This window comes from Phyllobates terribilis, unplaced genomic scaffold, assembly GCF_046119375.1.
Source record: "Phyllobates terribilis strain yellow unplaced genomic scaffold, ASM4611937v1 Scaffold_63__1_contigs__length_7903474, whole genome shotgun sequence".
Lineage (NCBI taxonomy): Eukaryota > Metazoa > Chordata > Amphibia > Anura > Dendrobatidae > Phyllobates > Phyllobates terribilis.
In genome coordinates, this window is record NW_027362823.1 from 3032385 (window position 1) to 3054163 (window position 21779).

Consider the following 21779-nt stretch of genomic DNA (forward strand, 5'->3'; position numbering starts at 1 on the left):
TTCAGGATCCTTGGGTGGCTCCGTAGTTTGAAACCAATTCTGGTTATCGCTTCTCGGCCTTTTGGCTAAGATCAAGTGTAGTATCTTTCGAAAAGGCGGTTTTGGATGTTGGCCGCCCTAGTAGATTGATACATTATGCACACTGGGGTTTAGGCGCTTGTTAGTACGCCAGGTGGCTAATATAGTCATCTGGTGGAAAGCATGGCCCCCCAGGATCGACGCCATTGGGCCGGGGAAGATCGAAAGCCCGAAGTGTGAAGTGCCCCAGGAGTGGTGACCCTGGGGTGCCTTAACTCACTGGGATTGGGAACCCCACTTGAGTTTATGGCACATTTGCACTAGCACTTCAATATTTCTTTCTTCACACACACCCTTATTCCGGGCCTTCTGGCCTTAGGATGGGGAATTTTTCAATTCCCGGTCGAAGGTCCGGGCAGTATTATACTGTGAAACCTTCACTATTTATTTAATTTTTTTTTGTCACTGTGTGTCCACTTTTTCACGTGTGTCCACGTCCTTACTAGGATTTTGTCGGGATGCGGTTCCCTTACGGGTTCCTCTCTTGGCAGGTCTAGGGGGGGAGTGTGTGGCCATCAGGTTCCGCTCCCCCCTGAACCCCACTGGCTCTCCTCTTTCGGGAGGAGAGCGTTGTTGGCTCCCCTCTTCCGGGAGGGGAGCACAGTCTTTGGCTCCCAGTGCCTTGCTCGGGTGAGAACTCGGGCAGGTATTGGGGGTAAGATTGGGTCGCCTCTGGCTCCGGCTGGAGGTGGCTATTTGTCCCTGTTCCTCGCTGTGGCCTTCTGGCTCGGAGGGACGGGGAATGGTTTGGGGGACCCTTCTCCTTTTGGAGAGGGTTTCAAGAAGACCAGCATCCTAGTGCACTTTTTTTTGTGGCACTTGTCACTTTTTTAAGCGCACTCGGGTTTTGTACACGAATTCGGGCTTTCGATAAAAAAAAAAAAAAAATCTGTTCTTATCAGTTTAATATCTGATACGTCCCCTATCTGGGGACCATATAATAAATGGATTTTTAGAACAGGGAGATGGAAAAAGAGCTTGCTCTGTCCACTCCACGCATTGACCTGGTATTGCAGTATCTCCAGGACCGGTGCACCCCTTCTTTAATGCAGTTTCTAAAATCAGAAAGAATTGAATTCAATGTTTTTTGTTCATTTTGCTTGTTTGTCGGATTTTGGGATGGACTCTTTGGCTTTGCTTTTCTTCTCCTCATTGGATTTTTCATGTTCAAAGTTGCAGAAGCCAGATTACAAGCTCATTTTGGTTCAACTTCAGCAACTGTGCATTGCATTGCCATGTAATGTGATGCAATGCTATCTTTCTAGCTCTCCCTTTTTACTTCCTTTTGGATAAACAGACATATTAGGCAAGCATTTTGGAGCTTTCACCTAAATAACTACAGGTGGTGAGATAAGCTGCACAATATAATTGACCTTTCAGTATATTGTTGCACACACACCATCTATTTAGCAAATGCCCTTGTTATCAACAGCAGCCTTTTAAACTCACCTGAGCTAACAGGTATGTGCGCTGGTTACTCTGCTGCGCTTAAAATTTCTTTTTTGGTTTGCTACAATGCCTTTTCTGAAACGTTGTCTCCTTCTGCTGGAACACTGACTTCTTTCATTTAATGCCTGCAGACTATAAAAGAGAACCCAACCCAAAAAGTTTGGTTGATTAGTCTGTGGCATTCTGTTAAACTGTTGCTTATGGCGGTCTCTGTGAGCTTCTCAGCGACATTCAGCCAGCCAGGTATCCTGCCTGCAGTAGATGGAATGTGGCAATGGAACGCTGGCTGCGCGTGTCATAATAGGCTCTGAGCCTTTATATACCTGTGCACAGCAGCAGCCACCTTCAGTCTGCTGCTGGACAGCCAGCAGCAGCAGCAGCAGGAGAGGTATGTAATCAGGAGCCCTCCTGCTAAGGGTAGACAGCTGCTCGTTCCACCCCACCCCCCGCCTTAATTGGTTCTCCTCCCTTCCAACGGTGTTGAGGCGGGTGGGAACAGCAGGGGGTGAAGGTGCTGTGTTTAAAGAGGTGGAGTTATGCAGATCTAAAACGCGTGGATTGCAGCAGCAGCAAGCCGAAAAGTGCAGGCATGTAAGGGATCTAGAGGTTGACAACATGTCTTCTTAACGGGAGTCCAGGAGCTCATCTCCACAAATGGACTTTTCAGGATCCTTGGGTGGCTCCGTAGTTTGAAACCAATTCTGGTTATCGCTTCTCGGCCTTTTGGCTAAGATCAAGTGTAGTATCTGTTCTTATCAGTTTAATATCTGATACGTCCCCTATCTGGGGACCATATATTAAATGGATTTTTAGAACAGGGAGATGGAAAAAGAGCTTGCTCTGTCCACTCCACGCATTGACCTGGTATTGCAGTATCTCCAGGACCGGTGCACCCCTTCTTTAATGCAGTTTCTAAAATCAGAAAGAATTGAATTCAATGATTTTTGTTCATTTTGCTTGTTTGTCGGATTTTGGGATGGTCTCTTTGGCTTTGCTTTTCTTCTCCTCATTGGATTTTTCATGTTCAAAGTTGCAGAAGCCAGATTACAAGCTCATTTTGGTTCAACTTCAGCAACTGTGCATTGCATTGCCATGTAATGTGATGCAATGCTATCTTTCTAGCTCTCCCTTTTTACTTCCTTTTGGATAAACAGACATATTAGGCAAGCATTTTGGAGCTTTCACCTAAATAACTACAGGTGGTGAGATAAGCTGCACAATATAATTGACCTTTCAGTATATTGTTGCACACACACCATCTATTTAGCAAATGCCCTTGTTATCAACAGCAGCCTTTTAAACTCACCTGAGCTAACAGGTATGTGCGCTGGTTACTCTGCTGCGCTTAAAATTTCTTTTTTGGTTTGCTACAATGCGTTTTCTGAAACGTTGTCTCCTTCTGCTGGAACACTGACTTCTTTCATTTAATGCCTGCAGACTATAAAAGAGAACCCAACCCAAAAAGTTTGGTTGATTAGTCTGTGGCATTCTGTTAAACTGTTGCTTATGGCGGTCTCTGTGAGCTTCTCAGCGACATTCAGCCAGCCAGGTATCCTGCCTGCAGTAGATGGAATGTGGCAATGGAACGCTGGCTGCGCGTGTCATAATAGGCTCTGAGCCTTTATATACCTGTGCACAGCAGCAGCCACCTTCAGTCTGCTGCTGGACAGCCAGCAGCAGCAGCAGCAGGAGAGGTATGTAATCAGGAGCCCTCCTGCTAAGGGTAGACAGCTGCTCGTTCCACCCCACCCCCCGCCTTAATTGGTTCTCCTCCCTTCCAACGGTGTTGAGGCGGGTGGGAACAGCAGGGGGTGAAGGTGCTGTGTTTAAAGAGGTGGAGTTATGCAGATCTAAAACGCGTGGATTGCAGCAGCAGCAAGCCGAAAAGTGCAGGCATGTAAGGGATCTAGAGGTTGACAACATGTCTTCTTAACGGGAGTCCAGGAGCTCATCTCCACAAATGGACTTTTCAGGATCCTTGGGTGGCTCCGTAGTTTGAAACCAATTCTGGTTATCGCTTCTCGGCCTTTTGGCTAAGATCAAGTGTAGTATCTGTTCTTATCAGTTTAATATCTGATACGTCCCCTATCTGGGGACCATATATTAAATGGATTTTTAGAACAGGGAGATGGAAAAAGAGCTTGCTCTGTCCACTCCACGCATTGACCTGGTATTGCAGTATCTCCAGGACCGGTGCACCCCTTCTTTAATGCAGTTTCTAAAATCAGAAAGAATTGAATTCAATGATTTTTGTTCATTTTGCTTGTTTGTCGGATTTTGGGATGGTCTCTTTGGCTTTGCTTTTCTTCTCCTCATTGGATTTTTCATGTTCAAAGTTGCAGAAGCCAGATTACAAGCTCATTTTGGTTCAACTTCAGCAACTGTGCATTGCATTGCCATGTAATGTGATGCAATGCTATCTTTCTAGCTCTCCCTTTTTACTTCCTTTTGGATAAACAGACATATTAGGCAAGCATTTTGGAGCTTTCACCTAAATAACTACAGGTGGTGAGATAAGCTGCACAATATAATTGACCTTTCAGTATATTGTTGCACACACACCATCTATTTAGCAAATGCCCTTGTTATCAACAGCAGCCTTTTAAACTCACCTGAGCTAACAGGTATGTGCGCTGGTTACTCTGCTGCGCTTAAAATTTCTTTTTTGGTTTGCTACAATGCCTTTTCTGAAACGTTGTCTCCTTCTGCTGGAACACTGACTTCTTTCATTTAATGCCTGCAGACTATAAAAGAGAACCCAACCCAAAAAGTTTGGTTGATTAGTCTGTGGCATTCTGTTAAACTGTTGCTTATGGCGGTCTCTGTGAGCTTCTCAGCGACATTCAGCCAGCCAGGTATCCTGCCTGCAGTAGATGGAATGTGGCAATGGAACGCTGGCTGCGCGTGTCATAATAGGCTCTGAGCCTTTATATACCTGTGCACAGCAGCAGCCACCTTCAGTCTGCTGCTGGACAGCCAGCAGCAGCAGCAGCAGGAGAGGTATGTAATCAGGAGCCCTCCTGCTAAGGGTAGACAGCTGCTCGTTCCACCCCACCCCCCGCCTTAATTGGTTCTCCTCCCTTCCAACGGTGTTGAGGCGGGTGGGAACAGCAGGGGGTGAAGGTGCTGTGTTTAAAGAGGTGGAGTTATGCAGATCTAAAACGCGTGGATTGCAGCAGCAGCAAGCCGAAAAGTGCAGGCATGTAAGGGATCTAGAGGTTGACAACATGTCTTCTTAACGGGAGTCCAGGAGCTCATCTCCACAAATGGACTTTTCAGGATCCTTGGGTGGCTCCGTAGTTTGAAACCAATTCTGGTTATCGCTTCTCGGCCTTTTGGCTAAGATCAAGTGTAGTATCTGTTCTTATCAGTTTAATATCTGATACGTCCCCTATCTGGGGACCATATATTAAATGGATTTTTAGAACAGGGAGATGGAAAAAGAGCTTGCTCTGTCCACTCCACGCATTGACCTGGTATTGCAGTATCTCCAGGACCGGTGCACCCCTTCTTTAATGCAGTTTCTAAAATCAGAAAGAATTGAATTCAATGTTTTTTGTTCATTTTGCTTGTTTGTCGGATTTTGGGATGGACTCTTTGGCTTTGCTTTTCTTCTCCTCATTGGATTTTTCATGTTCAAAGTTGCAGAAGCCAGATTACAAGCTCATTTTGGTTCAACTTCAGCAACTGTGCATTGCATTGCCATGTAATGTGATGCAATGCTATCTTTCTAGCTCTCCCTTTTTACTTCCTTTTGGATAAACAGACATATTAGGCAAGCATTTTGGAGCTTTCACCTAAATAACTACAGGTGGTGAGATAAGCTGCACAATATAATTGACCTTTCAGTATATTGTTGCACACACACCATCTATTTAGCAAATGCCCTTGTTATCAACAGCAGCCTTTTAAACTCACCTGAGCTAACAGGTATGTGCGCTGGTTACTCTGCTGCGCTTAAAATTTCTTTTTTGGTTTGCTACAATGCCTTTTCTGAAACGTTGTCTCCTTCTGCTGGAACACTGACTTCTTTCATTTAATGCCTGCAGACTATAAAAGAGAACCCAACCCAAAAAGTTTGGTTGATTAGTCTGTGGCATTCTGTTAAACTGTTGCTTATGGCGGTCTCTGTGAGCTTCTCAGCGACATTCAGCCAGCCAGGTATCCTGCCTGCAGTAGATGGAATGTGGCAATGGAACGCTGGCTGCGCGTGTCATAATAGGCTCTGAGCCTTTATATACCTGTGCACAGCAGCAGCCACCTTCAGTCTGCTGCTGGACAGCCAGCAGCAGCAGCAGCAGGAGAGGTATGTAATCAGGAGCCCTCCTGCTAAGGGTAGACAGCTGCTCGTTCCACCCCACCCCCCGCCTTAATTGGTTCTCCTCCCTTCCAACGGTGTTGAGGCGGGTGGGAACAGCAGGGGGTGAAGGTGCTGTGTTTAAAGAGTTGGAGTTATGCAGATCTAAAACGCGTGGATTGCAGCAGCAGCAAGCCGAAAAGTGCAGGCATGTAAGGGATCTAGAGGTTGACAACATGTCTTCTTAACGGGAGTCCAGGAGCTCATCTCCACAAATGGACTTTTCAGGATCCTTGGGTGGCTCCGTAGTTTGAAACCAATTCTGGTTATCGCTTCTCGGCCTTTTGGCTAAGATCAAGTGTAGTATCTGTTCTTATCAGTTTAATATCTGATATGTCCCCTATCTGGGGACCATATATTAAATGGATTTTTAGAACAGGGAGATGGAAAAAGAGCTTGCTCTGTCCACTCCACGCATTGACCTGGTATTGCAGTATCTCCAGGACCGGTGCACCCCTTCTTTAATGCAGTTTCTAAAATCAGAAAGAATTGAATTCAATGATTTTTGTTCATTTTGCTTGTTTGTCGGATTTTGGGATGGTCTCTTTGGCTTTGCTTTTCTTCTCCTCATTGGATTTTTCATGTTCAAAGTTGCAGAAGCCAGATTACAAGCTCATTTTGGTTCAACTTCAGCAACTGTGCATTGCATTGCCATGTAATGTGATGCAATGCTATCTTTCTAGCTCTCCCTTTTTACTTCCTTTTGGATAAACAGACATATTAGGCAAGCATTTTGGAGCTTTCACCTAAATAACTACAGGTGGTGAGATAAGCTGCACAATATAATTGACCTTTCAGTATATTGTTGCACACACACCATCTATTTAGCAAATGCCCTTGTTATCAACAGCAGCCTTTTAAACTCACCTGAGCTAACAGGTATGTGCGCTGGTTACTCTGCTGCGCTTAAAATTTCTTTTTTGGTTTGCTACAATGCCTTTTCTGAAACGTTGTCTCCTTCTGCTGGAACACTGACTTCTTTCATTTAATGCCTGCAGACTATAAAAGAGAACCCAACCCAAAAAGTTTGGTTGATTAGTCTGTGGCATTCTGTTAAACTGTTGCTTATGGCGGTCTCTGTGAGCTTCTCAGCGACATTCAGCCAGCCAGGTATCCTGCCTGCAGTAGATGGAATGTGGCAATGGAACGCTGGCTGCGCGTGTCATAATAGGCTCTGAGCCTTTATATACCTGTGCACAGCAGCAGCCACCTTCAGTCTGCTGCTGGACAGCCAGCAGCAGCAGCAGCAGGAGAGGTATGTAATCAGGAGCCCTCCTGCTAAGGGTAGACAGCTGCTCGTTCCACCCCACCCCCCGCCTTAATTGGTTCTCCTCCCTTCCAACGGTGTTGAGGCGGGTGGGAACAGCAGGGGGTGAAGGTGCTGTGTTTAAAGAGTTGGAGTTATGCAGATCTAAAACGCGTGGATTGCAGCAGCAGCAAGCCGAAAAGTGCAGGCATGTAAGGGATCTAGAGGTTGACAACATGTCTTCTTAACGGGAGTCCAGGAGCTCATCTCCACAAATGGACTTTTCAGGATCCTTGGGTGGCTCCGTAGTTTGAAACCAATTCTGGTTATCGCTTCTCGGCCTTTTGGCTAAGATCAAGTGTAGTATCTTTCGAAAAGGCGGTTTTGGATGTTGGCCGCCCTAGTAGATTGATACATTATGCACACTGGGGTTTAGGCGCTTGTTAGTACGCCAGGTGGCTAATATAGTCATCTGGTGGAAAGCATGGCCCCCCAGGATCGACGCCATTGGGCCGGGGAAGATCGAAAGCCCGAAGTGTGAAGTGCCCCAGGAGTGGTGACCCTGGGGTGCCTTAACTCACTGGGATTGGGAACCCCACTTGAGTTTATGGCACATTTGCACAAGCACTTCAAATTTTCTTTCTTCGCACACACCCTTATTCCGGGCCTTCTGGCCTTAGGATGGGGAATTTTTCAATTCCCGGTCGAAGGTCCGGGCAGTATTATACTGTGAAACCTTCACTATTTATTTAATTTCTTTGTCACTGTGTGTCCACTTATTCACGTGTGTCACGTCCTACTAGGATTTTGTCGGGATGCGGTTCCCTTACGGGTTCCTCTCTTGGCAGGTCTAGGGGGGGAGTGTGTGGCCATCAGGTTCCGCTCCCCCCTGAACCCCCCTGGCTCTCCTCTTTCGGGAGGAGAGCGTTGTTGGCTCCCCTCTTCCGGGAGGGGAGCACAGTCTTTGGCTCCCAGTGCCTTGCTCGGGTGAGAACTCGGGCAGGTGCTGGGGGTAAGATTGGGTCGCCTCTGGCTTCGGCTGGAGGTGGCTTTTTGTCCCTGTTCCTTGCTGTGGCCTTTTGGCTCGGAGGGACGGGGAATGGTTTGGGGGACCCTTCTCCTTTTGGAGAGGGTTTCAAGAAGACCAGCATCCTAGTGCACTTTTTTTGTGGCACTTGTCACTTTTTTAAGCGCACTCGGGTTTTGTACACGAATTCGGGCTTTCAAAAAAAAAAAAAAAAAAATCTGTTCTTTTCAGTTTAATATCTGATACGTCCCCTATCTGGGGACCATATATTAAATGGATTTTTAGAACAGGGAGATGGAAAAAGAGCTTGCTCTGTCCACTCCACGCATTGACCTGGTATTGCAGTATCTCCAGGACCGGTGCACCCCTTCTTTAATGCAGTTTCTAAAATCAGAAAGAATTGAATTCAATGTTTTTTGTTCATTTTGCTTGTTTCTCGGATTTTGGGATGGACTCTTTGGCTTTGCTTTTCTTCTCCTCATTGGATTTTTCATGTTCAAAGTTGCAGAAGCCAGATTACAAGCTCATTTTGGTTCAACTTCAGCAACTGTGCATTGCATTGCCATGTAATGTGATGCAATGCTATCTTTCTAGCTCTCCCTTTTTACTTCCTTTTGGATAAACAGACATATTAGGCAAGCATTTTGGAGCTTTCACCTAAATAACTACAGGTGGTGAGATAAGCTGCACAATATAATTGACCTTTCAGTATATTGTTGCACACACACCATCTATTTAGCAAATGCCCTTGTTATCAACAGCAGCCTTTTAAACTCACCTGAGCTAACAGGTATGTGCGCTGGTTACTCTGCTGCGCTTAAAATTTCTTTTTTGGTTTGCTACAATGCCTTTTCTGAAACGTTGTCTCCTTCTGCTGGAACACTGACTTCTTTCATTTAATGCCTGCAGACTATAAAAGAGAACCCAACCCAAAAAGTTTGGTTGATTAGTCTGTGGCATTCTGTTAAACTGTTGCTTATGGCGGTCTCTGTGAGCTTCTCAGCGACATTCAGCCAGCCAGGTATCCTGCCTGCAGTAGATGGAATGTGGCAATGGAACGCTGGCTGCGCGTGTCATAATAGGCTCTGAGCCTTTATATACCTGTGCACAGCAGCAGCCACCTTCAGTCTGCTGCTGGACAGCCAGCAGCAGCAGCAGCAGGAGAGGTATGTAATCAGGAGCCCTCCTGCTAAGGGTAGACAGCTGCTCGTTCCACCCCACCCCCCGCCTTAATTGGTTCTCCTCCCTTCCAACGGTGTTGAGGCGGGTGGGAACAGCAGGGGGTGAAGGTGCTGTGTTTAAAGAGGTGGAGTTATGCAGATCTAAAACGCGTGGATTGCAGCAGCAGCAAGCCGAAAAGTGCAGGCATGTAAGGGATCTAGAGGTTGACAACATGTCTTCTTAACGGGAGTCCAGGAGCTCATCTCCACAAATGGACTTTTCAGGATCCTTGGGTGGCTCCGTAGTTTGAAACCAATTCTGGTTATCGCTTCTCGGCCTTTTGTCTAAGATCAAGTGTAGTATCTGTTCTTATCAGTTTAATATCTGATACGTCCCCTATCTGGGGACCATATATTAAATGGATTTTTAGAACAGGGAGATGGAAAAAGAGCTTGCTCTGTCCACTCCACGCATTGACCTGGTATTGCAGTATCTCCAGGACCGGTGCACCCCTTCTTTAATGCAGTTTCTAAAATCAGAAAGAATTGAATTCAATGTTTTTTGTTCATTTTGCTTGTTTGTCGGATTTTGGGATGGACTCTTTGGCTTTGCTTTTCTTCTCCTCATTGGATTTTTCATGTTCAAAGTTGCAGAAGCCAGATTACAAGCTCATTTTGGTTCAACTTCAGCAACTGTGCATTGCATTGCCATGTAATGTGATGCAATGCTATCTTTCTAGCTCTCCCTTTTTACTTCCTTTTGGATAAACAGACATATTAGGCAAGCATTTTGGAGCTTTCACCTAAATAACTACAGGTGGTGAGATAAGCTGCACAATATAATTGACTTTTCAGTATATTGTTGCACACACACCATCTATTTAGCAAATGCCCTTGTTATCAACAGCAGCCTTTTAAACTCACCTGAGCTAACAGGTATGTGCGCTGGTTACTCTGCTGCGCTTAAAATTTCTTTTTTGGTTTGCTACAATGCCTTTTCTGAAACGTTGTCTCCTTCTGCTGGAACACTGACTTCTTTCATTTAATGCCTGCAGACTATAAAAGAGAACCCAACCCAAAAAGTTTGGTTGATTAGTCTGTGGCATTCTGTTAAACTGTTGCTTATGGCGGTCTCTGTGAGCTTCTCAGCGACATTCAGCCAGCCAGGTATCCTGCCTGCAGTAGATGGAATGTGGCAATGGAACGCTGGCTGCGCGTGTCATAATAGGCTCTGAGCCTTTATATACCTGTGCACAGCAGCAGCCACCTTCAGTCTGCTGCTGGACAGCCAGCAGCAGCAGGAGAGGTATGTAATCAGGAGCCCTCCTGCTAAGGGTAGACAGCTGCTCGTTCCACCCCACCCCCCGCCTTAATTGGTTCTCCTCCCTTCCAACGGTGTTGAGGCGGGTGGGAACAGCAGGGGGTGAAGGTGCTGTGTTTAAAGAGGTGGAGTTATGCAGATCTAAAACGCGTGGATTGCAGCAGCAGCAAGCCGAAAAGTGCAGGCATGTAAGGGATCTAGAGGTTGACAACATGTCTTCTTAACGGGAGTCCAGGAGCTCATCTCCACAAATGGACTTTTCAGGATCCTTGGGTGGCTCCGTAGTTTGAAACCAATTCTGGTTATCGCTTCTCGGCCTTTTGGCTAAGATCAAGTGTAGTATCTTTCGAAAAGGCGGTTTTGGATGTTGGCCGCCCTAGTAGATTGATACATTATGCACACTGGGGTTTAGGCGCTTGTTAGTACGCCAGGTGGCTAATATAGTCATCTGGTGGAAAGCATGGCCCCCCAGGATCGACGCCATTGGGCCGGGGAAGATCGAAAGCCCGAAGTGTGAAGTGCCCCAGGAGTGGTGACCCTGGGGTGCCTTAACTCACTGGGATTGGGAACCCCACTTGAGTTTATGGCACATTTGCACAAGCACTTCAAATTTTCTTTCTTCGCACACACCCTTATTCCGGGCCTTCTGGCCTTAGGATGGGGAATTTTTCAATTCCCGGTCGAAGGTCCGGGCAGTATTATACTGTGAAACCTTCACTATTTATTTAATTTCTTTGTCACTGTGTGTCCACTTATTCACGTGTGTCACGTCCTACTAGGATTTTGTCGGGATGCGGTTCCCTTACGGGTTCCTCTCTTGGCAGGTCTAGGGGGGGAGTGTGTGGCCATCAGGTTCCGCTCCCCCCTGAACCCCCCTGGCTCTCCTCTTTCGGGAGGAGAGCGTTGTTGGCTCCCCTCTTCCGGGAGGGGAGCACAGTCTTTGGCTCCCAGTGCCTTGCTCGGGTGAGAACTCGGGCAGGTGCTGGGGGTAAGATTGGGTCGCCTCTGGCTTCGGCTGGAGGTGGCTTTTTGTCCCTGTTCCTCGCTGTGGCCTTTTGGCTCGGAGGGACGGGGAATGGTTTGGAGGACCCTTCTCCTTTTGGAGAGGGTTTCAAGAAGACCAGCATCCTAGTGCACTTTTTTTGTGGCACTTGTCACTTTTTTAAGCGCACTCGGGTTTTGTACACGAATTCGGGCTTTCAAAAAAAAAAAAAAAAAAAATCTGTTCTTATCAGTTTAATATCTGATACGTCCCCTATCTGGGGACCATATATTAAATGGATTTTTAGAACAGGGAGATGGAAAAAGAGCTTGCTCTGTCCACTCCACGCATTGACCTGGTATTGCAGTATCTCCAGGACCGGTGCACCCCTTCTTTAATGCAGTTTCTAAAATCAGAAAGAATTGAATTCAATGTTTTTTGTTCATTTTGCTTGTTTCTCGGATTTTGGGATGGACTCTTTGGCTTTGCTTTTCTTCTCCTCATTGGATTTTTCATGTTCAAAGTTGCAGAAGCCAGATTACAAGCTCATTTTGGTTCAACTTCAGCAACTGTGCATTGCATTGCCATGTAATGTGATGCAATGCTATCTTTCTAGCTCTCCCTTTTTACTTCCTTTTGGATAAACAGACATATTAGGCAAGCATTTTGGAGCTTTCACCTAAATAACTACAGGTGGTGAGATAAGCTGCACAATATAATTGACCTTTCAGTATATTGTTGCACACACACCATCTATTTAGCAAATGCCCTTGTTATCAACAGCAGCCTTTTAAACTCACCTGAGCTAACAGGTATGTGCGCTGGTTACTCTGCTGCGCTTAAAATTTCTTTTTTGGTTTGCTACAATGCCTTTTCTGAAACGTTGTCTCCTTCTGCTGGAACACTGACTTCTTTCATTTAATGCCTGCAGACTATAAAAGAGAACCCAACCCAAAAAGTTTGGTTGATTAGTCTGTGGCATTCTGTTAAACTGTTGCTTATGGCGGTCTCTGTGAGCTTCTCAGCGACATTCAGCCAGCCAGGTATCCTGCCTGCAGTAGATGGAATGTGGCAATGGAACGCTGGCTGCGCGTGTCATAATAGGCTCTGAGCCTTTATATACCTGTGCACAGCAGCAGCCACCTTCAGTCTGCTGCTGGACAGCCAGCAGCAGCAGCAGCAGGAGAGGTATGTAATCAGGAGCCCTCCTGCTAAGGGTAGACAGCTGCTCGTTCCACCCCACCCCCCGCCTTAATTGGTTCTCCTCCCTTCCAACGGTGTTGAGGCGGGTGGGAACAGCAGGGGGTGAAGGTGCTGTGTTTAAAGAGGTGGAGTTATGCAGATCTAAAACGCGTGGATTGCAGCAGCAGCAAGCCGAAAAGTGCAGGCATGTAAGGGATCTAGAGGTTGACAACATGTCTTCTTAACGGGAGTCCAGGAGCTCATCTCCACAAATGGACTTTTCAGGATCCTTGGGTGGCTCCGTAGTTTGAAACCAATTCTGGTTATCGCTTCTCGGCCTTTTGGCTAAGATCAAGTGTAGTATCTGTTCTTATCAGTTTAATATCTGATACGTCCCCTATCTGGGGACCATATATTAAATGGATTTTTAGAACAGGGAGATGGAAAAAGAGCTTGCTCTGTCCACTCCACGCATTGACCTGGTATTGCAGTATCTCCAGGACCGGTGCACCCCTTCTTTAATGCAGTTTCTAAAATCAGAAAGAATTGAATTCAATGTTTTTTGTTCATTTTGCTTGTTTGTCGGATTTTGGGATGGACTCTTTGGCTTTGCTTTTCTTCTCCTCATTGGATTTTTCATGTTCAAAGTTGCAGAAGCCAGATTACAAGCTCATTTTGGTTCAACTTCAGCAACTGTGCATTGCATTGCCATGTAATGTGATGCAATGCTATCTTTCTAGCTCTCCCTTTTTACTTCCTTTTGGATAAACAGACATATTAGGCAAGCATTTTGGAGCTTTCACCTAAATAACTACAGGTGGTGAGATAAGCTGCACAATATAATTGACCTTTCAGTATATTGTTGCACACACACCATCTATTTAGCAAATGCCCTTGTTATCAACAGCAGCCTTTTAAACTCACCTGAGCTAACAGGTATGTGCGCTGGTTACTCTGCTGCGCTTAAAATTTCTTTTTTGGTTTGCTACAATGCCTTTTCTGAAACGTTGTCTCCTTCTGCTGGAACACTGACTTCTTTCATTTAATGCCTGCAGACTATAAAAGAGAACCCAACCCAAAAAGTTTGGTTGATTAGTCTGTGGCATTCTGTTAAACTGTTGCTTATGGCGGTCTCTGTGAGCTTCTCAGCGACATTCAGCCAGCCAGGTATCCTGCCTGCAGTAGATGGAATGTGGCAATGGAACGCTGGCTGCGCGTGTCATAATAGGCTCTGAGCCTTTATATACCTGTGCACAGCAGCAGCCACCTTCAGTCTGCTGCTGGACAGCCAGCAGCAGCAGCAGCAGGAGAGGTATGTAATCAGGAGCCCTCCTGCTAAGGGTAGACAGCTGCTCGTTCCACCCCACCCCCCGCCTTAATTGGTTCTCCTCCCTTCCAACGGTGTTGAGGCGGGTGGGAACAGCAGGGGGTGAAGGTGCTGTGTTTAAAGAGGTGGAGTTATGCAGATCTAAAACGCGTGGATTGCAGCAGCAGCAAGCCGAAAAGTGCAGGCATGTAAGGGATCTAGAGGTTGACAACATGTCTTCTTAACGGGAGTCCAGGAGCTCATCTCCACAAATGGACTTTTCAGGATCCTTGGGTGGCTCCGTAGTTTGAAACCAATTCTGGTTATCGCTTCTCGGCCTTTTGGCTAAGATCAAGTGTAGTATCTGTTCTTATCAGTTTAATATCTGATACGTCCCCTATCTGGGGACCATATATTAAATGGATTTTTAGAACAGGGAGATGGAAAAAGAGCTTGCTCTGTCCACTCCACGCATTGACCTGGTATTGCAGTATCTCCAGGACCGGTGCACCCCTTCTTTAATGCAGTTTCTAAAATCAGAAAGAATTGAATTCAATGTTTTTTGTTCATTTTGCTTGTTTGTCGGATTTTGGGATGGACTCTTTGGCTTTGCTTTTCTTCTCCTCATTGGATTTTTCATGTTCAAAGTTGCAGAAGCCAGATTACAAGCTCATTTTGGTTCAACTTCAGCAACTGTGCATTGCATTGCCATGTAATGTGATGCAATGCTATCTTTCTAGCTCTCCCTTTTTACTTCCTTTTGGATAAACAGACATATTAGGCAAGCATTTTGGAGCTTTCACCTAAATAACTACAGGTGGTGAGATAAGCTGCACAATATAATTGACCTTTCAGTATATTGTTGCACACACACCATCTATTTAGCAAATGCCCTTGTTATCAACAGCAGCCTTTTAAACTCACCTGAGCTAACAGGTATGTGCGCTGGTTACTCTGCTGCGCTTAAAATTTCTTTTTTGGTTTGCTACAATGCCTTTTCTGAAACGTTGTCTCCTTCTGCTGGAACACTGACTTCTTTCATTTAATGCCTGCAGACTATAAAAGAGAACCCAACCCAAAAAGTTTGGTTGATTAGTCTGTGGCATTCTGTTAAACTGTTGCTTATGGCGGTCTCTGTGAGCTTCTCAGCGACATTCAGCCAGCCAGGTATCCTGCCTGCAGTAGATGGAATGTGGCAATGGAACGCTGGCTGCGCGTGTCATAATAGGCTCTGAGCCTTTATATACCTGTGCACAGCAGCAGCCACCTTCAGTCTGCTGCTGGACAGCCAGCAGCAGCAGCAGCAGGAGAGGTATGTAATCAGGAGCCATCCTGCTAAGGGTAGACAGCTGCTCGTTCCACCCCACCCCCCGCCTTAATTGGTTCTCCTCCCTTCCAACGGTGTTGAGGCGGGTGGGAACAGCAGGGGGTGAAGGTGCTGTGTTTAAAGAGGTGGAGTTATGCAGATCTAAAACGCGTGGATTGCAGCAGCAGCAAGCCGAAAAGTGCAGGCATGTAAGGGATCTAGAGGTTGACAACATGTCTTCTTAACGGGAGTCCAGGAGCTCATCTCCACAAATGGACTTTTCAGGATCCTTGGGTGGCTCCGTAGTTTGAAACCAATTCTGGTTATCGCTTCTCGGCCTTTTGGCTAAGATCAAGTGTAGTATCTTTCGAAAAGGCGGTTTTGGATGTTGGCCGCCCTAGTAGATTGATACATTATGCACACTGGGGTTTAGGCGCTTGTTAGTACGCCAGGTGGCTAATATAGTCATCTGGTGGAAAGCATGGCCCCCCAGGATCGACGCCATTGGGCCGGGGAAGATCGAAAGCCCGAAGTGTGAAGTGCCCCAGGAGTGGTGACCCTGGGGTGCCTTAACTCACTGGGATTGGGAACCCCACTTGAGTTTATGGCACATTTGCACAAGCACTTCAAATTTTCTTTCTTCGCACACACCCTTATTCCGGGCCTTCTGGCCTTAGGATGGGGAATTTTTCAATTCCCGGTCGAAGGTCCGGGCAGTATTATACTGTGAAACCTTCACTATTTATTTAATTTCTTTGTCACTGTGTGTCCACTTATTCACGTGTGTCACGTCCTACTAGGATTTTGTCGGGATGCGGTTCCCTTACGGGTTCCTCTCTTGGCAGGTCTAGGGGGGGAGTGTGTGGCCATCAGGTTCCGCTCCCCCCTGAACCCCCCTGGCTCTCCTCTTTCGGGAGGAGAGCGTTGTTGGCTCCCCTCTTCCGGGAGGGGAGCACAGTCTTTGGCTCCCAGTGCCTTGCTCGGGTGAGAACTCGGGCAGGTGCTGGGGTAAGATTGGGTCGCCTCTGGCTTCGGCTGGAGGTGGCTTTTTGTCCCTGTTCCTCGCTGTGGCCTTTTGGCTCGGAGGGACGGGGAATGGTTTGGGGGACCCTTCTCCTTTTGGAGAGGGTTTCAAGAAGACCAGCATCCTAGTGCACTTTTTTTGTGGCACTTGTCACTTTTTTAAGCGCACTCGGGTTTTGTACACGAATTCGGGCTTTCGAAAAAAAGCAAAAAAAAAAAAAAAAAAAAATCTGTTCTTATCAGTTTAATATCTGATACGTCCCCTATCTGGGGACCATATATTAAATGGATTTTTAGAACAGGGAGATGGAAAAAGAGCTTGCTCTGTCCACTCCACGCATTGACCTGGTATTGCAGTATCTCCAGGACCGGTGCACCCCTTCTTTAATGCAGTTTCTAAAATCAGAAAGAATTGAATTCAATGTTTTTTGTTCATTTTGCTTGTTTGTCGGATTTTGGGATGGACTCTTTGGCTTTGCTTTTCTTCTCCTCATTGGATTTTTCATGTTCAAAGTTGCAGAAGCCAGATTACAAGCTCATTTTGGTTCAACTTCAGCAACTGTGCATTGCATTGCCATGTAATGTGATGCAATGCTATCTTTCAAGCTCTCCCTTTTTACTTCCTTTTGGATAAACAGACATATTAGGCAAGCATTTTGGAGCTTTCACCTAAATAACTACAGGTGGTGAGATAAGCTGCACAATATAATTGACCTTTCAGTATATTGTTGCACACACACCATCTATTTAGCAAATGCCCTTGTTATCAACAGCAGCCTTTTAAACTCACCTGAGCTAACAGGTATGTGCGCTGGTTACTCTGCTGCGCTTAAAATTTCTTTTTTGGTTTGCTACAATGCCTTTTCTGAAACGTTGTCTCCTTCTGCTGGAACACTGACTTCTTTCATTTAATGCCTGCAGACTATAAAAGAGAACCCAACCCAAAAAGTTTGGTTGATTAGTCTGTGGCATTCTGTTAAACTGTTGCTTATGGCGGTCTCTGTGAGCTTCTCAGCGACATTCAGCCAGCCAGGTATCCTGCCTGCAGTAGATGGAATGTGGCAATGGAACGCTGGCTGCGCGTGTCATAATAGGCTCTGAGCCTTTATATACCTGTGCACAGCAGCAGCCACCTTCAGTCTGCTGCTGGACAGCCAGCAGCAGCAGCAGCAGGAGAGGTATGTAATCAGGAGCCCTCCTGCTAAGGGTAGACAGCTGCTCGTTCCACCCCACCCCCCGCCTTAATTGGTTCTCCTCCCTTCCAACGGTGTTGAGGCGGGTGGGAACAGCAGGGGGTGAAGGTGCTGTGTTTAAAGAGGTGGAGTTATGCAGATCTAAAACGCGTGGATTGCAGCAGCAGCAAGCCGAAAAGTGCAGGCATGTAAGGGATCTAGAGGTTGACAACATGTCTTCTTAACGGGAGTCCAGGAGCTCATCTCCACAAATGGACTTTTCAGGATCCTTGGGTGGCTCCGTAGTTTGAAACCAATTCTGGTTATCGCTTCTCGGCCTTTTGGCACGATCCTTGTGATTGGTGTCAGGAGGCAGGTTCGTGATCACTGGAATTCTTTCTCGGCCTTTTCCGATTGGAACTGCTGCTATTGGGAAGGAAGGAAGGTGTTTCTCGTACCTTTCGGCGTGGAAGGAATTCTGGATCGTGGAGGAGGATTTCTTCAGGACTGGAGTTCTGGACGCTGCTGAACAGAAGGGATCGAGTCTGGTGCTGTTATTTTTGGACGTCATCGGGCTTTCTTTTGAATTTTCTCTGTGTGGAAATGGAGATGAATTTGGATCAGGACGATGCCTACATGAAGGACACCATCCGGTTTGTGGTGAGTGTGGAATTTAGGCAAGTTAAAAACTTGGACTTTTTGTACAGGAAAGTCTTTACTCCTATCTTGCATATCAGCAAGGATGAGTACTTTTGTGTTCAGTCATTTTCTAACAGAGGAGTACACGATGTGACTTTGAGAGGTGCTGGTGTATGTGAGAGGGTTTTTTCCAGTTTTAGATATGCTGCAGCCTGTGAGCATAGTGAGGTATTGGAAGGAATTTCAGCCACGCCTCGCTTTCAATTTGATCAAAGGATGCTAACAATACATATGTATAACCCTTTCATATCTGATGAGCAAGTGACTTCATACTTAAGAAGGTTTTGCTCCGTATTAATTATGAAAAAACGTTGTACGACTGGTTTTGGGGCCTGGAACGGCAAGAGACTGTATCAGGTCGTTTTTAAAAAGGACCCGTCAGTGGAGGGGGGTGTCTTAAGACCCCCACCAGTCGTGTTCATAAATAGAGATAGAGGCTTTTTGTTTTTTTCTAATATGCCACCATATTGTAAACGATGTCGGAAATATGGCCATATGGATGAAAATTGCGCCCCTTGTGAAGTATGTTCTGGCCCGGTTCATCAGGCGAGAGAGTGCCCAATGCAAGCCAGGCAAACATCTGAGGCTGATGCTGAAGATAAACAAGGGGATGGTGGGCAGATGGAGGATGGAGGATCAGAAAGTTCTTCTAATGTGGCGCAGGAAGTAGAGGTTCTGGCACCTCTAAGTAATAGAGAAAAAAGAGAAGAGAGGAAGAAAGCTGAAGAAAAGAAGAAAGAAGAAAGGAAGAAGGAAGAAAAGAAGAAGGAAGTAAAGAAGAAGGAAGAAAAGAAGAAGGAAGACAAGAAGAAGGAAGACAAGAAGAAAGAAGATAAAAAGAAAGAAGGAGAGAGGAAAGAAGATGGAAGAGAGGAAGGAACATTGGAAGAGGAAAAGGAGGGGCAACAAGGTATTGTGGATACAGTTGCTGCTCTGGCGGTATTATCAGAGATGTCGTCAGGGATTCCTTGTGCCCAGGAAAATATGGACTTAAGTTCAAAATCTTTGAAAAGGAGTACATGGGAAGAAGAGCAACAGGAGATCATGGAGGACTTGGGTGGGAAAAAATCTCGTGGTGACGCGTCTTCTTTGTTTGGGGATGTATCTCCCTCAAGTTCTTCTGATCAAGAATCCTTAATTGTGGATGTGAAATCACCTTTGGTAGATGAGGGCGGAGGGATTAGCCCTGGGCCTATTACTAGAAGATGATTACTGTTGTATCCCTGAATGTTCAGGGGTTGAACAATTTATACAAACGCACTGCATTATATGATTTTTTGAATAATGAGAAATGCGATTTTATTTTTTTACAAGAATGTAATTTAGAAAGGAAAATGAGCTATGAATATTTACGTGGAATATGGAAGGGTAACATGGTTTTTTCTGGTGGGAATGAATTGAAAAGTGATGGGGTGGGTTTTTTGTGCTCTAGTGAGTGGGAGGTGGTGAAGTATGAGGAAATTTACCCTGGTCGTATTCTATGTGTAGAAGTAATGAGGGAGGGTAAAAGGGTGCGTTGTTTTAATATTTATGCTCATACTGAGAAAAATCAAAGATTACATTTATTCGAGATTTTACAGCTTTTTTTATCAGGTGCGGATCCGATTTTAATTGGTGGGGATTTTAACTGCCAGTTAAATAATGTACGGGATGGGTCGGTAACCTGCCTTAAGAACATAATTTCTGCCTTCAGTTTAAAGGATGCATGGGCTATGGATGGTAGTAAAAAAGAATTTGAAGTTACGTGGTCAAACAGAGGTTTTACGTCTAGGATTGATCACTTTTTTATGTCTGATTCTTTTAAATGTTCCTCTTTTAAGACAAGTATTAATCCTTTTTCGGATCATAAGTTATTGGGATGCACTTTAGCAATAGACCCTTGCGGTAAGAAAAAACCTTCGCATTGGAAACTGAATGTTTCTTTATTACAGGGGGAGAATTTTAAAGAAGACTTTAAGGTTTTTTATAATGAATTAAAACTTAACAAAAAGGGTTTTAAGTGTATTTTAGACTGGTGGGATTTTATGAAGGGTAAGATCAGAACCTTCTTTGTTAAATTGGGAAAGAGGAAAGCGTATGAGAAAAGGCAGTTTTATGATGCGTTAAATGCTAATTTGCAGTGTTATTATTATTTTCAAAACAATGGAGTTAATATGGACAGCAGTATTAGTGAGGTAAAGGAGAAAATTCAGAATGCACTAAAAGAGAAGGGAAAAGAAATCATCTTCAACTCTAGGGTAAAGGTCCTGGATGAGGATGAGAAATGCACTAAGTTTTTCTTTAAAAAAATATGTGGAAAAAAGGATTTTATTGAGGTCTTAGAGGGTGAGGTGAGCCCAGAAGGGAAAGCATTGCAGGCCAAAATGTTTTATGATGATCTGTTTTCTCGAAAAAAGATTGATGAATCATTGAAAAACCATTTTTTAGAGGTTCTGGATAAAGCTCTTAGTGAGGAAGAAAAATTACTTTTATCTAGGGAGTTTACTAAGGAGGAGATATTTAATACTATTTGCACTTTACAAAATCAGAAGACACCAGGTGTGGATGGCCTCCCTGTGGAGTTTTACAGGGTTGTGTGGGATATTATAGGGGAAGATTTTTATGAGTTGTTTTCAGAAGTGGAGTCCTCTTTTAATATTCCCAAGTCATGGGCAGAAGGCCTTATTGTTTTATTATATAAAAAAGGAGGAAAAGAACTGATTAAAAATTGGAGGCCTATTACGCTGCTAAATACAGACTATAAAGTATATGCAAAACTATTGGCCAATAGATTAAAGAGTGTGATAGGGTCGGTTATTGAGGTGGATCAGTCTTGTGCAGTCCCGAATCGTAAGATTACCGACACGCTAATCTTACTGAGAGATATAATATGGGATGTGGCTGATAGGAAGCAGGACTTGGCCCTTGTTTCCCTTGATTTTGAGAAGGCATATGATAGGGTTGCTCATGAGTTTTTATTTGCCGTTTTAAAAAAAATAGGATGTCCTGGTGTTTTTATTGAACGTATTAAATGTCTGTATAAGTTATGTTTTAGTAAGATTTCTATTAATGGTTTTTTATCGGAAAATATTAATATTAATTGTGGGGTTAAGCAGGGGTGCCCCCTGTCGCCTATACTTTTCATTTGTGCAATAGAACCCCTTTTAACTGCTTTTAGGAAAGATAAAGTTATTAATGGCTTTTTTATTCCTGGCAGTAGGAATGACCAAGTGAAGGTTTTAGCTTATATGGATGATGTGTCAGTTTTAGTGCGGGACATTAAGAGTCTTCATAGAGTTTTAAGGACAGTTGTGTGGTTTGGTGGAGCATCTGGTTTTAAAATAAATTTAGAAAAATCAGGTGTTTTAACTATGGGTAAATTTCTTTTAAATTCGGATTGCAAGCTGATGAGAGTAATGGAAATTAAAGTTTTAGGGGTATTTTTTACAGAGACATGTGGGAATGTGAGGAATTGGGAGTCCCTGCTTGAAA

The 21779-nt window shown here is 45.0% G+C and overlaps 11 non-coding genes and 4 pseudogenes across 11 annotated transcripts; all 15 read left to right on the top strand.

Annotated features, from left to right (window-relative positions):
- Window positions 1–45: 45 nt before the first annotated feature.
- On the top strand, window positions 46–137 carry LOC141192641 (U2 spliceosomal RNA; annotated as a pseudogene).
- A 799-nt stretch (window positions 138–936) lies between these two features.
- On the top strand, window positions 937–1119 carry LOC141192591 (U2 spliceosomal RNA). Its single transcript, XR_012265952.1, has one exon. It is a non-coding gene; the product is annotated as a U2 spliceosomal RNA (small nuclear RNA).
- Window positions 1120–2234: 1115 nt separating this feature from the next.
- Window positions 2235–2425, top strand: LOC141192724 (U2 spliceosomal RNA). Its single transcript, XR_012266032.1, has one exon. It is a non-coding gene; the product is annotated as a U2 spliceosomal RNA (small nuclear RNA).
- A 1115-nt stretch (window positions 2426–3540) lies between these two features.
- Window positions 3541–3731, top strand: LOC141192726 (U2 spliceosomal RNA). Its single transcript, XR_012266034.1, has one exon. It is a non-coding gene; the product is annotated as a U2 spliceosomal RNA (small nuclear RNA).
- Window positions 3732–4846: 1115 nt separating this feature from the next.
- LOC141192727 (U2 spliceosomal RNA) lies at window positions 4847–5037 on the top strand. Its single transcript, XR_012266035.1, has one exon. It is a non-coding gene; the product is annotated as a U2 spliceosomal RNA (small nuclear RNA).
- Window positions 5038–6152: 1115 nt separating this feature from the next.
- On the top strand, window positions 6153–6343 carry LOC141192668 (U2 spliceosomal RNA). Its single transcript, XR_012265978.1, has one exon. It is a non-coding gene; the product is annotated as a U2 spliceosomal RNA (small nuclear RNA).
- A 1115-nt stretch (window positions 6344–7458) lies between these two features.
- Window positions 7459–7550, top strand: LOC141192642 (U2 spliceosomal RNA; annotated as a pseudogene).
- Window positions 7551–8344: 794 nt separating this feature from the next.
- LOC141192598 (U2 spliceosomal RNA) lies at window positions 8345–8527 on the top strand. The gene has a single exon (XR_012265956.1). It is a non-coding gene; the product is annotated as a U2 spliceosomal RNA (small nuclear RNA).
- A 1115-nt stretch (window positions 8528–9642) lies between these two features.
- Window positions 9643–9833, top strand: LOC141193124 (U2 spliceosomal RNA). The gene has a single exon (XR_012266421.1). It is a non-coding gene; the product is annotated as a U2 spliceosomal RNA (small nuclear RNA).
- A 1109-nt stretch (window positions 9834–10942) lies between these two features.
- LOC141192643 (U2 spliceosomal RNA) lies at window positions 10943–11034 on the top strand (annotated as a pseudogene).
- Window positions 11035–11828: 794 nt separating this feature from the next.
- LOC141192563 (U2 spliceosomal RNA) lies at window positions 11829–12012 on the top strand. The gene has a single exon (XR_012265934.1). It is a non-coding gene; the product is annotated as a U2 spliceosomal RNA (small nuclear RNA).
- Window positions 12013–13127: 1115 nt separating this feature from the next.
- On the top strand, window positions 13128–13318 carry LOC141192728 (U2 spliceosomal RNA). The gene has a single exon (XR_012266036.1). It is a non-coding gene; the product is annotated as a U2 spliceosomal RNA (small nuclear RNA).
- Window positions 13319–14433: 1115 nt separating this feature from the next.
- LOC141192729 (U2 spliceosomal RNA) lies at window positions 14434–14624 on the top strand. Its single transcript, XR_012266037.1, has one exon. It is a non-coding gene; the product is annotated as a U2 spliceosomal RNA (small nuclear RNA).
- Window positions 14625–15739: 1115 nt separating this feature from the next.
- On the top strand, window positions 15740–15831 carry LOC141192644 (U2 spliceosomal RNA; annotated as a pseudogene).
- A 793-nt stretch (window positions 15832–16624) lies between these two features.
- LOC141192588 (U2 spliceosomal RNA) lies at window positions 16625–16819 on the top strand. The gene has a single exon (XR_012265949.1). It is a non-coding gene; the product is annotated as a U2 spliceosomal RNA (small nuclear RNA).
- Window positions 16820–21779: the final 4960 nt, after the last annotated feature.